Here is an 18,256-nt window from a genome sequence, read left to right as displayed (position 1 = left end):
GCCGCTGGGTCTGTTGCTTCTTCAGGGGTCTGAGCACTTGCAGAGGAGAAGCTTTGCATGGGGTGTAAGAGATTTGGCTTCTATTGCTGATTCCTTACTATTTATGACCAGAGGCCTCTCACCTCCCTCTGACATATCGGCATCCTCATCTATGAAATGAAGAAGTCAGAATGAGAACAATTCTAATTCTTTTTTTTTTTTTTTTTAAGATTTTATTTATTTGTGAGATAGAGGGAAAAGGAGCAGGGGGTGGGAAGGGTAGAGGGAGAGGGACAAGCAGACTCCCCGCTGAGCAGGGAGCCCACCATGGGGCTGGATCCCAGAACCCGAGGGTCATGATTTGATCAGAAGGCAGACGCCTCACCAAGTTCCTTTAATTTGCTCTTATAACCAAACTTAACCTACTTTCCCCTACCCTATACAAAATGGGATAAAAGTGCTGATGTTACAGCTTACAGGTGCCTATCTCCACCTCCTCAGCTTTCCCCTGCCTCCTGTGTAAGAGCTGAGAAACTCTGAGGTGTGCAACTCCCTGGGAAAAGTAAGGCATTCTAAAGTTCTCTTCAACTTGAATATTCAGAAACTGTGCAGCTACACTTATTTCTAGAAATCTGCTATTACATACAAGTAAAAACTAGACCTCTTTTTCTTTACTTTTTTTTTTTTTAAGTGATAATAGTCTTCATGCTAAATCTGAAGAATTCTCTTGCTTTGGTAAATAAAGTCAGATTCAAGTAGGAGAGGGAGCTGTACCTTCTAATTAAAACTTTCCTACAACTGGAATGATTAAGAAATAATGGCTTGTACACAGCAATCAGATCATCTGTGGAAAGTAAGAACTCACATTGTATATATTTTATAACAAACAGATAAAAAAAATCTAGCAGTAGGTGTTTATACCTATGAGCAAAGCCCAAGTGTCCTCAAGGATTCATGGCAGATTATTTTTACAAGTCGATCTCTAATGTTGGCCACAGTCTTTAAATATCCTGTGATCTGCTAATTAAAGCTCAAGTTATTAATCATTACATCAACATATTTTACAAAATCTGGAAATGGAGAAAGACCTCAAATCATTTTGTTCCAACTCATTTATATGTGGACCAGGAAGGTCAGTCCTAGAGGGAAAATGGTTACATCACGTGTGCGCACGCGCATGCACACACACACACACACACACACACACACACTGGGGGGAGGGGTCTGTATTATGAGACCCCAGCCTCCCCAGCACCCACGGTGATGACATGGTAGGGGGTTCTATAACAGACATACAGGATGCAAAGTAGTCATATTCCTGCCTAGCTGGGGAAAAGCTATCGCTTCACCAGCGATATGGTGTGGTGAAAGTCAGGGGACCTGCCATCCTTAGGGGACAATGTGAGGATGTGCAGAGATGGCTGTTTCAAGTGTGACTGCCAAGAACTGGGATACTTTTCAGCAGACAGATGTTTCCCATTTATTTTTTTCAATTAACTATACTACTATTGCATTCACCTTTTAAAAAAACATTTATTTATTTGAGAGAGAGAGAGAGTGAATGCACGAGCAGGGGAGGGGGCAGAGGGAGAGAAAGAACCCTAAGCAGACTCTCCTCCACCCCCTGCCCCCTCTACCCTGCCCGCTGCTAAGTGCAGAACCTGACTTGGGGCTCAATCCCAGGACCCTGAGATCATGACCTGAGTCGAAACCAAGAACTGGACATTTAACTGAGCCATCCAGGCGTGCCTCATCTTTCTTTTTAGCATTGAAATGAATGGGACAGAGGAGAGGCAGGGAAGGAACAGCCCACACAAAAGGTAGGAAGGCGTCGGGGAAAGCAAGATGGGGAGGAAAGACGGCAATGCATTGACTACTGACTAACTACTGTAGGTTCTACAAAGCATAGTGTAACCATGCAATAAATATCCTAGAATTAAGTTTGACATTGAAAAATGATCTGAAGTCCCTAGAGAAATGCAAAAATCAACATTTTCCTATTTATATAACTACTATAAAGTGTGTGTACAAACACACACACTGATAATATATATATACTCCCATGCAATTACTCGGCATATATATTCTAGGAACTTTGCTAATAAACACTTTGTGAACGAAATTATTGCATTGGACTCTTGCAGTAGTCCTTCAAGTTTATTATTCTATTATGCATAAGGAGTCAAGCTCTGATATGTAGTGTTTTGCCCAAAGTACACAGCAGAATCAGGACTGAACCCAGGTATGTTTAATGAAAAAGCCCATGCTCTTTCTTCCACATTATGCTGCCTATCAAGCTGGAAATAATTAAAATGTTATGGCGGGAAATCTGCCAACTTGTAATAATTGTTTGCTTATCACACTGATTTTTGTATTTAAGTCAAATATAATCCCAATAAAATGAACTTTCACTAAGTTGATCATTCAGATAAAAGGTTCTTATCAATCCTGTGAGCTACACTTAAAACTAGTAATCAGCTGGAAATTCACTGCTAAACCCACTCAGCTTACCATTGTCCTCCCCAGATCAGAATGTTACCAGTGGTCACTTGGGCATTTATGGCTTGCCTTAATATAGTAGGAGCAAAAACCCTACTGATCCCTTGGTGAGCCAAACTGGTTAAGAGAGCTGAAAATACTAAGTGGACAGATGTGTTTATCCAATTATTTCAGGCAAACAGACCCAGTCTTAGTAGCTAACACACTGAAACAACGCCACTTTCTTTGGAAGCAAGTCTCGATGGACAGATTTCTAACTGAAGCCTGAGAAGCATACACTGTTTTCATGAGAGTTTGTAGAGGATGCTCAGTGTTCTGATCGCCAGAGTCTAAGTTCCCAGCCCTGGCTCCCCAAGATGTGCCAGACCCGTTCTTATCTGTCCACTGTGCTCAGTGTGAGCTACCCAATCCTGACCTCACTCAGCCCACAATTATCTCCTCACATTCATACTTTGATGATATTAGGTCATGGGATAAATCTTAAACACAGTTGGATTTCCCCCTCCCACACCCTGTCCTTTTCTTATAACCACTGGTGCCGCCCACCGCCAGCCTCTCCCTTCCCAGGAGTGCCAACCGTCAGCCATCTTTGACATTACAACAGATGGAAGATGGGGAGAGGCTACAGAAAAATGACAATGCCTGCTCTTGGAAATATGTGTGAGAGGTTGTCTAATTCAATCTGAGGTGAGGAGACTTTTCTAATGTTCCACAGTTACCCCTTATGAGAGGCTTACTATGTGTCAGACGTTAAACAAGGTCCATTTCACCTATTAGCTTATTTAATCCTTTTGATGGTCCTATGGGGAGAACTCAATAATCCTAATTTTATTGACGAAGAAACAAGGGCTAAGAGAGATGAAATAACTTGCTCAAAGTAGACTTAAGACATTCCCTGACTGCAAAGCCTGTGTTCTTCCTCCACTTCATGACCTTAAATTATAGAGTGTGAATAAGATCAATCCCCCATACTAGTCTAGAATGTTCTGCCAAGCTCTGCCTATCAAAGACTCAAACTATTATTGGGGAAGATGTGTGAATATTTTAATTCTAAAACAGAGGACCCAGAGGCTATCTGTCCAACCACAGAATGCATTCCATACTCTATCAGAAAGTTTTATTTTTTTCTGTGCCATCAGGACAGAGATGCCAAGAATACTCATTCTGTGGTGGGTACCAACATTATTCCATACTACAGAAGAATTTTTAAAGAACTTTAGAATGTATACATTTGCATTTAAACAGGTACTAGGTACCCCAAGATTTCCCTACAGGCACTTTAATGAACTTCATCTTGGCTTTTGAAAGAGAGTTGAACACAACGTTTATTATAGTGGTGTTTGTGACAGTGGGGTGTTAGAGGCAAACTAGGCATCCATCACTGGGGGAATGCTACATAAATTCAGATGCATGTATACTTTAGAATACTGTGTAGCGGTCAGAGCCAACAGCCCAGGTGTACTTAAGCCTGCATGGAGGCCAGATGTACATCTTAAAATAGTCTTGAGTGGCAATAAAATAAAATAAACAAAACTTTAGCATTATATAAAAAATAAAAAATGTTATTAGTATGTTAAATGATTACAAATAGAAGAAAATGAGCGGCGTGACGCAGTGCCATTCATATAAACTAAAAATATCTAGAAACAACACTATGCTTTTCTATTTACACAGAATCAATGGTGTAAAATCAACATTTATCACTGGGCGGTCATGGAGGGGAAGGGAATGGGCCTGGGGAAACCAATAAAGGGGAAAGAGGGAAAAGAAGAAGAGAGGGCCCTTCCACTGAGGGTTGCAGACAGAAAGCCAGGATCTGAGAAATGGGATTACTTTAACCTTCTAAGCTAAAGGGTTAGGAAAACAAAAGGAAGGAGGGAGGGAGAGAGGGGAGGAAGGGAAGAAGGGAGAAGGCTGGGGGAGGGACAGTGAAGGGGGGCAGAAGATGGACACCAGTGATGAATCCAGGTCAGCGCTGTGTCCCCACATGGACTGTAATCTCTCAGCTCTGTCGTAGAGCGCTACAGCACATAATCGCGTGCTCCGGGAAGCTCTTTCACACATCCACGTGGGCACAGTCAACCCCCCGAGGCCCCAAGCACTGTACAACCAAGCCTGGATCAGAAGCCCAGTTTGTAGGCTGGAATACTAATATTAACGGAAGATCTGGCATTGCTGGCATTTGAATTGTACCTTTGGATTGATTCCTACAAAAAAAAACCTGCCCCATTTTCTTTTTATAAATACACAGAATGGCAAATATAGACAATGCGGGACGGAGACCAGAGAAATGAAAAGCAAAAAGGCAAGCTGATGGACTAGATGGGATTAAAAGTTTCTTTCCCCCTCTTCTCCTGCACTTCCTCGCTTCCTCCTTTCCCTGTCCTGCAGCCTGCACCCAAAGAGTCCGAGGGGTGGCAGCGGCTGCGAGTCTCCTGCCTCAGGGGAGGGGGGGCGGACCCCAGCCTGGGGAGGGGGGCTGGGGCGGCACTGTGGCGGCTGGGGACAGAGCTGTCGGGAGCCAGGAGTGGTGAATGAACTCTTCAACAAAATCTCCCCTGACACATCACTAAAAATAAGTATGCTTACATGCATAACACATTTTTGGAACAGTAAGCTGAGCTCTCTTTCAGCCTCTCTAGAGACTTTTAAGTTTCACATTCAGTTTTATAGAAAATAAAAGGCAGGTGGTGACCACTCAGGGCTCTGCAGGTAGGAACTCCAGGTGGAGGTGATGAGCGCACCTCTGCCAGGAGGTTAAGGGACTGCCAGCGGGCCGACAGGCACCGCTCAGCAGCTGCCCGTCCGTCACTGCGGTCAAGCACTGATAAGGCTCACTTGGGCATTGCCTTATTTAGTCAGACTTCACTGCCGAAACACCGGTGCACGGTGACAACAGCGCATGCTATTACCAGTCTCTCTCTTTCAGTCATTGGCGCTGACGCACCAATTAAAAAGAGTGTCTCCCTTATTGAAACAGCCTCTGCCTTTCCTGGTAGCAAGGAGGCTACAAAGGATAATGGTGATGATGTTACAGATAAACCTGCATATGTTTACTTGGCAAAGAATTCTCCTAAGGAATACTGAAAAGTAAATTCCAGTTCCCCAGGCTTTTTTTTTTTTCTTAAACCCAACACCGAACAAATTATAATGTTGTATATTGTGGCTCTGTTGGGTTTGGCTCAACTGTGCATGTCTGTGTGTGTTTGTGTGTTTCATAAAACGGTATTATTATTGTTTATACTTTAAAAAAAAAAGGCATTATTGTACAAAGCCTTAGAAAAAATTGACCGAGACCTGCTTTTGCTCTAAATTGCACCAATACATATGTGTCTCATATATCTATATACACATAAATGTATAAGTACACGAAGCACTACATATGTACTTAAGTTACTTTCTAATAGAAGTCTAGTATATGAATCAATTCTAATTGCTTATAGGATGAGGAAGCTTTTTATGTACTGATATGGAATGACTTCCAATATACACTACTAATTAAAAAACAACAGCAGGGTATGGAACAGCCTGCATTCTAGGCTACAATCCTTTATCTGCACAATTCCAACATCTAAAAAGCCCTGTAGATATTAAGTAATTTATGCTATAAGTGTCATTTTGCTTTTCTGAAATCCAATAAATTCTGAATTCTAAAACATATCTGGACCCAAAACATCTTGAAAGCAATTATGGACTTGTGGTATGTAACCATTTATTTTAAAGGGGACAAAATGTATATTTGTATGTATACGTGTTAGAAAAACTTTATGAAGATACTAACAACATTGGTGGTCTTTAGGAAAAGGAACTGATTAGCTGGAGTCAGGAATGGGAGAAAGACTGATCACTCAGTCTTCCATTCTGTAACTTTAAAATTTTGAACGACGAACATGCATCATTTATCCAAAAAACAGAGAATATTAAAATTTAAAAAAATCACCACTGACATAAGCATAGGTCAGTAGCATGATCTGTTTAAAAAGACATTCTAGGGGCACCTGAGTGGCTCAGAGGGTTAAAGCCTCTGCCTTCGGCTCAGGTCATGATCCCGGAGTCCTGGGATCAAGTCCTGCATCAGGCTCTCTGCTCATCGGGGAGCCTGCTTCCTCCTCTCTCTCTGCCTGTCTATCTGCCTACTTGTGATCTCTGTCTGTCAAATCAATCAATCAATCAATCAATCAATCAATCAATCTTAAAAAATAAAAAGACATTCTGTTAACGAGTCTTCAGTAGACAACGTTTACTGCCAGTGGATCCCCTTGTCTAGTCCTCTCTAGTCACCATGAACTTGGGCTGTTCTTGGCTCTCACGATAGGCGTGCCCAGGTCATTACAATGCTGCCACCTCTGCCTTCAAAATGCCATTTACAATTCATTTCTTAAATGAGGCTTTTGTCTGCCTAACTCACCTGCGGTTACTTCAGGTCTATCTGTCCCTCTATAAAACTCATGGTATTGGCTAACTACACATTCCCTTATTTGTCCTATCTTCTCTATTACACTGGAAATTCATAAAAGGGGTGATAAAATAATCTGGTTTTAAACACTTTGCTTGGCAGTTTTTCTTACATTGGCGGTTAATTGTACCACGTATTTGATATTCCCAATGAGCCTTCCAGGGCCTGCCCAAATAATAAATGATAAATACTAGCTAAACTGAATTAAACTTATAAAACAAAACCGTCTCCCGGGAAGGCTTTATAATGAAAATGAAATTAAAAAAATAATCAAGGCAGACTTCTGAATACTCAATACCACCTGTAATGACAACTTGCAGTAGAGCCTGGCCTGACAGCAAGTGATTCTGAATTTCTAAATTTCCAAGTGCTGCTATGTGCACTGATGGTGGAGAAAACCCAGTTACATTTTGGTGCTCTTGCACACATAAGAAGTAGTCTAGTAAGGCTTACCATGAATTGCCCTGTACTGTTACAGAAATAAGTCTTCTACTAATGGTGATGTATCCTGAGGACCCAAACTGAGACTCAACATCTTTAAAAATCATGGGCTACTGAATTTAGAAACAACCCAAATCCTTATATTTCCTAGAATCTTTCGAATCACTTCAAAATGATTTTTGGAAAGTTCACTAAACTGCATTAGTATACATATTCGATTTAACAATCAGTTCAGCTTCTCTTTTTTAAGAAAGAAAGCAGAGACTTTTAAGAGTCAAAGTCTATCCAAGGAAGTAGAATTTCCCTCTGACCATACATTTCCTTCAAGACTACTGTTTTGGCATTGGTAACAAACTTTCATATTCAGAACTATTTAAAAAAAAATTCTCTTCTCTTTATCCTTAGAAATTAATTCTACTAAGGAAATTCACTTTTATATCATGTCTGTATCATCACAGAATAAAGGCAAAACATTTTTTGGTTTTCCATATAAATATGTACTTGTTTTAGCTGATAATCCTAAGGTTTATTTTTTTCAAACCAGAAAAACGATGGCAGGAATTCTAAGTCTCCATTCTCACCTTACAGATAAAAAGACCAAGCCCGGGGAAGTCACAGTTTATAGAATGTGTCCTACCCGCTCTCCACTTCGAGGTGTACAATTACTCATAGGAACTGGCTGGACAGAATAAGCACAGACCTATAGCCTAAGAAGTACTGAGACAGGGGTCTTTACGGAATGCCAAGGAGCAGACAGGAAGGTGGAGGGGGCTGGAGAAGGCAGCCCCAGGAGGGCCTGGGCTGGGGCAGGTTTCATCTTCCAATCCTCCTCGGTCTGCCCATGGGTCGCTAAGCCTCCCGTTGCCCTCTGCAGCAGAATTTCAGCTGCACCAGCACTTCTGTCCTGTAATGGGCTGTTTACTTGCCCGTCTCACCTCATGACATTATGAGGACCCCAAAGGGCAAGTGCTGCCTTTGAAAACCCATTTCTTGGACCGCATCATGTCAGCAGGGAGGAGGCTCTCAATTAAATGAGCTGGGTCTACAAATGACTTCAGGGTCAAAATGCGCCAGGCAGAGCGGGATATCCAGAAGGATGGTGGATGGTTAAGTCCAGAAGAAGTGGGACAAGTTGGCAGGGAGCAGGACAGAAGTGTGTAGAAGACAAGCATGAGTGAGAGGCAGAAGGAAAGAGAGTTACGGAGCACATGAGCATTCAAGGAAATGCTTTAGGAGGCAGACGAAACAAAAAGAAAGTAGAGCCCACGGACGGCTTCTCGGAAGAGATCAATGTGGTTACTTAGTCAACACTAAATAAATAGAGACAGTGAAACCGTAGACTCACATAGTTATAATGACAGGGTTAGGTTCTTTGAATAATCTTTTGTTCACATGTTTCTGTTAAAAGCTGGTAAATATTTTTGCTGCGCAGAGCTACTTAGCCTTAAAGGTGACTTTCCAATTATGCATGGCTTTTGTCCAGGGAGGGAGGATTTTACTTGAGTCTGCTGCTTGGCAAACATGGGCTCGCCCATATGTGAGGGGGGCGGCTGGACTGCTGGAAAGGAGGCTGCCTTGTAAACTCTGAAAGACACCAACCAACCAGGCCCGAGAAATATACCTGCACTCAAGCCACCAGATCCACGAAACCAAGCAACCATCAAAAAGGGGAAAATAACATTTTCTATAGAAACCTCATCTGAGAGAGTGGAGCCAGAGTTCAGTTATATCTGATTTTCATTTATTTACAGGGTTAAAAGGAAATAAATGACTACTGCGGTGAACATACCTGCCTTTATGGCAATGAGGGCACCTACCACAATTACACCACCAGCTACAGCTACAACACAGCCCTCTTCAGAGAGAGACGGTAACACAGATCTGCTCAGCAAGAACAAGATGGCCTAATAGAATGGTAACTAAAGCTTTGATTTTTTTTTTTTTTGAAATAAGGAGATAACCTCAATGGCATTTAACTGAAAAATGCAAATAATCGCAGAGCTTTGGGAGAACACCAGGAACTGGGTTCCTTGCAGGATGTTCCCTATTGTGCCTCTGTTCCCCCGACCCCTGCTTTTGTGCTCTTTCCTCATGCCCTTTGCTTAGAACATGCTCTCTCCCACCTGTATTTGCAGAAATCCTTCCCAAGGTCCAAGATCCAACCTAGCCCCTTTCTCCTGAGGCCATTCCTGATGCTCCCACATGGGGGGAAAAAAAAATCCCTTGATTCTTTTGAATTTCATGCAAGACTAAAAAGATTCAGGCAACGCAACTGACTCCATCATAGCACTTACTTGTCCCCTCACGTCACGGCGATTTGTTGTAATGCACTCCTGGAGGACACCCTGCTGGAGAGCCAGGATGATCTCAGACTCACTTCTGAACTCCTAGCAGTGTTTACCCCTAGAAGCACCAGCAAGTACTTAGTGTAGGAAAGGACGGTGTTCTCGGTCTTCCATAATTTGTCACAATGGCCTACGGCATTCGGATCTGTAAGTATGGATTCTGGATCCTTACTTTTTACTCTATTCTTCTGATGTCATTTTGCAGATTGCAAATCTACCCAAGTGCAAGTGGGGTGGGGGAAGGCTGGTTTCAGTTATTTCCCGAAAGGCTAAACAGACACGCCTCAGAAAGGACATAATGAAGATGCTGTAATCGTCTTATGGCACTGGCATTTTACAGTGCGTCGTTTTTAATCAAACATAAACATAGCATAAAGAGGATTTTTCTATCTAATTTTCAGGTTATTTTCTCATCCTTTCAAGTCTGGCTATTTCTTCTGAAAAGCTGATTGAAGCACTATGAGGTAGGGATGCAGAAATGCAGGCATGGAGGTGGGTAACTGGGTTGCAAAGAGAAGTCCAATCAAATCCTGTTTTGCAAGGCAAGAGCCAGGACAAAGACACAGGTGTTCAGCTCAAAGCTGTTTAAATTTTCACAGCACACAGCACAAAATGGTGAATGAATCAGGCTGGTCCCAGTCTCAAAAAGGAAACCTGCATCACAAAAATCTGTCTTTATATCCACAGTTTGCACACACCCTGAAGCGGCCTACAGGCACCTCAAACAGAGGTGTGGCTCTGCATACCACAGGCTGGGATTTGTCTTCATGTTTGCATGTGATGTATTAGGAAAAAAGATCGTTTATGCTATTCTAGAATTTGGGGGAAAATCTCTACAGCAATCTTTCTCAGAAGCCTATGAATGCAATGAACTTCCACTAACCCAGTAATTGAACATGCATATTACTTGAACTTCATCAAAGCCTTGGATAGGGCCTCAAGAGAAATTAGATCCTCAAATATGCCCAATGAGGCATCAGGAGAACAAGTTCACCCCAAATTTCTCTGTGTGCTCCATAACAAGTGCAGGAGCTCACACCTACCCAATGCTGCTGGTGCCAGGCACTGTTTCAAACACTCAAACACATACCAACTCAAGGACTCATTTTAACTCTGTGAGGAGGTACTGTGAATTATCATGTCCATTTCACAGACGATGCAGTTAAGGCTGAGAGAGGTAAAGTTGCTCACTTGAGGCCACTCAGCTAAAACTGTGACAGAGACAAGATTTGAAGTTGCTGTGGCTTAGACATCTGTGCTCTTAACTACTATATCACATTGCAGAAAGAATTCCCTAAACCACTCTGGGCAAAAATCAGGCTGTCAGTTAAACATTTACTGGAATCGTGTCCCTCTTTTGTCCTTTCCACAACTCTGAGATACAGCCCACATTCACCTTTTCCTTGATTTTCAAAGGCAGAGATGACCGAGTTAGCATTGACTTACAAGCCTCTCTTCCCAGGATCAGAATGACCAAAAAGGTGGGTTGGCACGCTATCAGAGCTCAAACTGTGGGGCAGAGTCAGGCACAAACCAGCTTCCATGAGACGGTCCTGCCAGAAACAGGGTAGCTTGGACCCAACTGCTAAAAGACACTGGGGGGTCAGTAGACACCCAGTTCCTTCGTGGGAGCTGGTAGACCCTGGAAGACATGGGGACCCCTGTAGGGCCTGGCAGGTGCAGGAGAGGATGCTGCTCTCACTTCTCTGATTTCTCAGATCCGGCTTCCCAGGCACAGTACGGGCCTCGCAACGCCCTGGGGGAGCAAAGGAGGTGGCGCCCTGCAAGTCAGAGGGAGCTCCTTTGAGTGCGGGCAGTCGGTGGAGTCCTGGGAACCAAAAGCAACAGAACAGGAGCAGCGCAGGGGCTGGAAGGAGAATTCTGGGACAGGGCTCCAAAGCCTAGGGCCTGGGGACTTCCCTGTAACTTGCCTTCTTCCTGCTGAAGAAAAAGTCCCCAGTTCCTGCCCGCTCTCAGCCCCTGCTCTTCCCGCATCTCCTTTAGGCCGATGGTAGAAACCTACCCCATTTACCTTCCAGCGTCAGTTTGAAGGGAAGCGTCTGAATGCCATCCAGGTAAACAAATGGGATAGGAGCCAAGACACAGTTGGCCACAGGGAAGGAAATAGGCGGAACAGTGCTCCTGGAGGGACCCGCCCGGAGTCACACACGACGGAGCCAAAGCAAGCCAAAGTGAGCGCTGGGCGAAAATTCTACACCAACCTCACTTCTCCCAAGAATTCCTCCTCTTCCTTGGAACAGATTTCTTTCCTAGTGATGCTCCCACACGTTGCTTCAACCTCCACGTAGCTCTACTTTAATTTCCAGCTGCACTGCAAGTTGTTTACCTATCCATCTCTGCCACTAAGTTACAAATTTCCTGGAGCATAGGGCCCTATCTCATTTTGGATTCTCCCCCAAACACCGACTGTTTCTGCTCTACACAGAGCAGGTATTCGGGAATCGCTGGTTGAAATAATTACAAAATTTACTCTAACATGAAACATGTAGCATCCCCTTTCTGCCTCAAATCTATTACCTCATTTAACCCTCGGGATAATCCTGCAAATAGCTCTTACTGTTCTTTTCCCACCATGCAGATGAAGGCACATGAGGCCCGAGTCCCAGCGCTGACGGCGCCAGGATCGGAACCCAGACTGCAGCCACGGTGTGTGTGTTCTTGGCCACAAACTGCACACACTGCCTCTCCATGCTCTGGAACTCAGGGAGGATAAGTAACAACAGCATCGTAGCAGGGAAGGGACAAAGAAGAGCTGTTAACCCTCCATGCTTTTGCCCTTCTTCCCTGTTCTGTTCCTGGAAATGCCTACGTGTCTCCCCAGGAATGCCCAAGAGTTTCCCCCTTGAAGTCTCTCTCAGTCCCTCCAGGTGCTTAGGGATCCTCTGCTGGCTTCTTATATATCCTGTTCTTTCCTGTGTCACCTCATTTACTACCTGCTGCTTTTCTCCTCAATCTCCTGCCCTGGAAATAGGAGCTCTCAGAGGGCAAGGGCTGCCTTTAGACAGTACTCAGTAGGGAAGTATTCAACAACTGCTGGCTGTTATTGGTTTATTTAGTACCTATTAAATGCTACTTACTAGGTAAGGGGCATGCAGACACTAATCAAATTTAATTCTTTCAACTCCTGTGAGCTGGGCGCCAAACCACCCCCTTTTTTGGACAAGTAATCCAAGGTAAGTAAAAGGTCACATGGACACTATTTGAGTAAAATCTCCCCCCTCGGCCCAGTCTGGCAAGCTGCGAGAGTCTTTCTGCCATCCTGGCCCCCAAACGTAAGGCAGGGCCAGTACCATGGGAAAGAGCGGCCTGTTCTTCGGGTCCCCTGTGAATGGATCTCTCGGGGTCTTGCTTCCGGGCGCTGATCTGGGCCTGTCTGGGAAAGGGATACAGTTTCCAGGTAATGAGTGAATTGGACCTCTCAAACTTCAACACATTCACCTGATTGTCTCCTATCACTTGGGTTTCGTGAGTGTTACAACTGAGCCCCAGGAGATCAGCATCACTAACTACAAAGGACTTTCAGTAACAAATGATCATTTTCGCTAAACTTCAAAACTTTTATGCAATGACCTCAGCATATATTAATGTCATATTGAGCTGATAAATGAACTGTCAGAAGCCCGATGAGATCTTCGTTTCGTAATGGATTCTAAGTCCCCAAGGAAGATTGCGAACTCAAAAATGATAAATGAATCAAAAGCAAGTACTTAGAGTGCCTATTAGGTCTTGATACCTGTGCTGGGTCCCATGTGATGTGTAAGACAATTATTTTTATTAGTTATATGGTATACATAAACATAAAGTAGGCCACTGAAGTTTAAAAATGACCTCTTATTCATGATTACCATTTTCTTTCTGGTTATAAGAAACATTTTATTCTGGGTTTTACTCCTGTGGTTCTTACTAAAAGTGATTCCAGCTAGCTTTTAGATTTGTGCCCAATTATTTGGAAAAACTTGTAGTAACTCTATGTGGCTTTATAGCTTGTTAGTTCAATATTAATTCAGATCTCTAAAAATTATTTAGAATTTAGGTGAGCAGAATTTCATACTAATTCTAGAGCTGCAGTGGATGGGGAAAAGGACGAACAGAAAAGTTAAGAGAAAAAAAATCTTGAAAATGTCATGAGAAAAACTAGTTACGTACAGCCTATTTTAAGCTCCTAAAAGTCACTACACTTGCTTGGTACAGGGACTGTAAATATACTTATTTGCCCACAAGTTTTACTTTTTTTTTCCTACAAAGAAATCCCTTCTTAATCTCCATGACTTGAACACTTCAACTTTTACGTACCTGGCTAATTCAGAGTCCTCTTCTAAACAAAAATTTTAAGGCATGACTCAATGTAACCCATACTTTTGAAAGAGCGACAAATTTTATATTTTGACTTATTTAGTAAGTGTTCATTGTTTAGTAAAAACATTTTTTCTTTTCGTATTTTCTTACTTCATGAGAATAAGGAAAACTGTTGACGGACTAGACCAGAATACACATGTAACTAGTTTCTTCTTAATGGAAAAATCAGACTGCTCAACAGAGGCCCCTCTACCTTATGCACCTGTCTGATTTCCAGCAGGAGGGGGGGATTTCTCAGGGGGCCGGTCAGAGGCGGCTTGAACGGGGGGAGGGGGAGCTGCTTTTCAAGCTGGGACTTGCCACTGCCAGAGTCTGCCAGCTCTGGGAGGCTAGGCAGACTCTCTATTACAAACCAGAGAGGGGTCAAACAAAATAAACTTGCAACGAGTTAGAGCAGAGACCAGGGAGGGAAAAAAACATGGATGGCCTTGTGGAACACCATCAGCACAAAACAGAGCTCTGGTTCTCCTGTGATTTTGATCTTCACCTGAACCCAAATGCTCTTTGCAAGACTGCTAACTTACTACTCACTGTTCTACCTACTCCATGTACGTAAAGCGCCTACTAATGTCCTTTTGGGGGTAGGTCCCAGGGGATAAGGTCTGGGGCCTGAAACTAGCCTCTGCAGAGTTTTCACACTTTAATTAGTAAGTCAGGCATCTTCATACAAGCCATGTGCTTATTCTCTTAATCCGTTTCGTACATATACTAACTAAGCAAAAATGAAAGATGCCTTTTCCAAGGCAAAGAAAATCACAGATGTCAATTTCACTCTTTTATATGGACTTTAGCCAAAGACAACAGGCAGCTAAAGAGTTAATGAAAGCTCTGATTACTATATGGCTGACCATCTAGATACAGGGATGGCTACTCTATTAATAAAGTAAATAAGAAATGAAAAGGATTTGCTAATTTGACTTGATTCCAGACAATGGAATTATGCAAATAGAGATGTTAGTTATAACCACAATCAAACCTTGGTCAGTACCTTGCCTAAGCTTAGCTTATCTTGGTATAAAATAATTCCTTCATTTCTGCACATGGTTTACGATCTCTGATGATTCCTTATGAATTTCTCAACCGCAGCCTTCTCTCATTTTCCTAACAACTCTATTACAAGCGACTATATAAATCTTTGATTTTGATGTTTTCAGTTCCTTTGGAAATACTTAAATGAGCAAGGCTTTTTGGTTACTGTTCTTATAGGAATCTTTTTGCTCTGTTCCTCCCTGAAAACCCACGACTCAAAGATTCATTCTCCTTCTCCGCAAAGTGTCACGGCCATTATTTATGGCCCCTGTGTGCTCTTAGCGGACTATGCTCAGATCCTTAGGGTTTTAACGCTCTTTCTACACAAGCTGTGGTAGACAAGATGAGTTCTCCTTTGCCGCTCTCAAGAATCCAGTTCTTTATGTGTGGATTGATATGTTCATGTCCTTGATGGTCCTGTCCCAACTTTTGCTGCGTCCAATCCACTGTGTGCATGACAGCTAAAACCATTCTCCTCAGATGTTGTTTTGCTCATGTTACCAACTTCCTCAGGACTCTGAAACGGTTTCCACTTGTGTATTGCATAATGCCTGATTAGTGCTTTTAAGATCCTTCAATAGTCAGCACCCTTATCTAATTGTCCTCTTCTCTGACCATGACTCAGCTGTACTCTACACCACCTGCCGCAAAGCAAAACACCGTGCGTCTTACATTATGCACACCAGTAGGGGGGCGCACAGTCCAGACAGGTTTTGAGTACATTTCTGTACACACACTGTGAGACTTCTCAAAAGAGGATAAAGCTCCGGAGTGAAAATCTAACAGAAATGTCAGATCCAGTGTCTTATTTTTATTCTTTTCTACAAAACAAAAGCATTAGCCTCCGGGAATTTCAGACCAGCCCCACTACTGCTATCCCCCAATTTACTAGCTTTCCGGATCGTTTTTTTCTGGGTGGTAGGATGAGGGTGAGAGGGAAGTGTCTGCCTATCAAAGATCCTTGTTTTCAGGTTCTGTTGGCCATGGGAGTCAGCAGGGAATACCAACATGGAATATCAGAAGATTAATAAGATTTTGAGGCCAGAAGTAATAGCTACTCCAGCGAACCACAAGGACAGTATTGCCCATAGATAATGAACATTGGTGATCTTTACTGCCTTGAAGCATTTTTCATTCTCTTCAGGCTGTGAGTCATCAGACACGCTATTCTTCCCCCACCTGGCAAAATTTCTGTTGCCTCTGTGACAAACCATGCCTTAGCTTCCCTTCAAAATATTGCTCAAGGCTCAAATTCCTTATGAAATCATTCTAGACCAATTCCACCTGGCACCAGACACGCCAATTATCCCAGGAACCCCTTTATTCATGCTGCCTCTCTCATTTCTCTCCCCTTTCTCATTACTCGGCATTCCCTCAGGGCCAGCATCTTATACGGACGAATTTACGTAGATTCATATGCATACGTGTTTACACAGACACTGTTTATGGAGGGGAGATGCTGGAGACTTTTTAAAAAATTTTCTTCCCTTTGTTGGCTTACATTTCCTTTGAAATTTCCATTTCCTTTGAAATTTCCCTTATTATCGGGCACTAAATAGAGTAGAGGCTCTGTTAACTGTTACAAATTTAGAAGCTGTAATTTAAAGAAAACTTTTCAAGAGTAAAGTTTAGTAACTGAACTTTAGCACCACAAAATTAACACAGTACTGAAAATTCCAAAGGAAGAAAAAAAATGAAGACTTACATATGCTGTTCTTTCCCTTGTTTTCATTTATAGATTTAAACATTAGGGACTGTTGGCTCGCTCTAAAATTAGGCTTTAATCATTCCAATAATGGGTTCAAAGTTTTTCTGACTTAGCGAGGAGCAAGAAGAATAACAATTTTGAAAAATGCTTTTACTGTCAAGCTTGTATGGTAACACACACACACACACACACACAAGACCTCAGAATAGTAGTAGTGGCCAAGAAAACGGTCTTTGGAGGTGCTTTATGGACAAGTCAATCTTTTAATTCCCGTAAGACTGACCATTTAGACATTTACATGAACTACTTCAAAACCCGTATGGAATGCGATGGTCACTAAGAAACAGTTGACTGAATGAATCGCTTTGTGTTATTATTTAACTACTCCTTGTGGGTGTAAGTTCTCTTCAACCAACCCGAAGCTCGTGGATGGGTCAGGCACATCTACCTTTCTCCCACTTCAGGATCTCCTTTGGTACTAAGTGTGTCAACATTTAACAATACCCCTGAGATGATAAAAAACAAAAACAAAAACTGGTATGTGAGCTGAGCTCCTGGAATGCTTACAGGTACTTTGAAAATGGCTTTAATTTTGGTTATAATGTCCCTAACTGTAAGCTTGTTCTTAACAGTTTACACTGTTAAGTGTCCTGTTAAAGGGACATTTTCCCTTTCAGTCCACCACCATCTGATAGAGGATGAATCTGGAGATGGGCAAGTAAAACATTAGTGATGTTTTACTGTGTTTACGAGTTAAATAATTTCTGTAAGAAATATTGTTGGTATGGCTAGGTGAAGTCAAGTTCAAAACAGCAGCAGAGGCCCAGACCTGGGCTCTCTGTGACAGTGTGGTCCACTGACTCCCACTTCCTCATCCCCACTGATGAATTTCTCCCTCATCCCATCTATTGATGAGAGATCCAGAAAGATGACTTTGCTTAGTATGTCTAAAATAAATGACCCACATTCCAGGAATGATGAACCTTTTCACTAATCTTATTTAGAGGCTTTAGAATATCACACAAACATCTTAGATTTGCCTCTGTTCCTCACCCAACACTTCAATCCATCAATTCCTACAAATTTCGTCTCTTGCTTCTCTGCTATCCATGCCTTTGACTGGGTCTTTACCGTCTTGCTACAGACCAGGCCTCCAATCCTGGCCCCACTTAAATCCGTCTCAGAGGCAGATGGTTGGTTCTGGGCTCCACTTCCTTCAAAGACTTCCCAAGGCCAACAGGAACAGACGATCCAGCTCCCAAACCTTCATGACATCATTTCCTAACCTATCTTAACCTACACGTACCAACCTTCAGTGTGCCTCAGAATAACCGGGGAAGCTTGTCAAATGCAGACTTCTGAGCCTCACCCCAAAACACGAGAACTCAGCACGGGGTGGGGGCCAGAAATTTCAAGTGCCCC

The 18,256-nt window shown here is 42.7% G+C and overlaps 1 protein-coding gene and 1 long non-coding RNA gene across 5 annotated transcripts in view; one reads left to right on the top strand and one right to left on the bottom strand.

Moving 5' to 3' along the window:
• JPH1 (junctophilin 1) overlaps positions 1-18,256 on the bottom strand; it is an 82,683-nt gene that overhangs the window by 44,921 nt on the left and 19,506 nt on the right. The window lies entirely within an intron of this gene.
• On the top strand, positions 8,861-9,582 carry LOC125097177 (uncharacterized). The gene is made up of 2 exons (XR_007126515.1): positions 8,861-9,290; positions 9,511-9,582. It is a non-coding gene; the product is annotated as an uncharacterized LOC125097177 (long non-coding RNA).

Source organism: Lutra lutra, chromosome 4, assembly GCF_902655055.1.
Source record: "Lutra lutra chromosome 4, mLutLut1.2, whole genome shotgun sequence".
NCBI lineage: Eukaryota > Metazoa > Chordata > Mammalia > Carnivora > Mustelidae > Lutra > Lutra lutra.
This window is presented reverse-complemented; position numbering and strand designations above follow the sequence as displayed.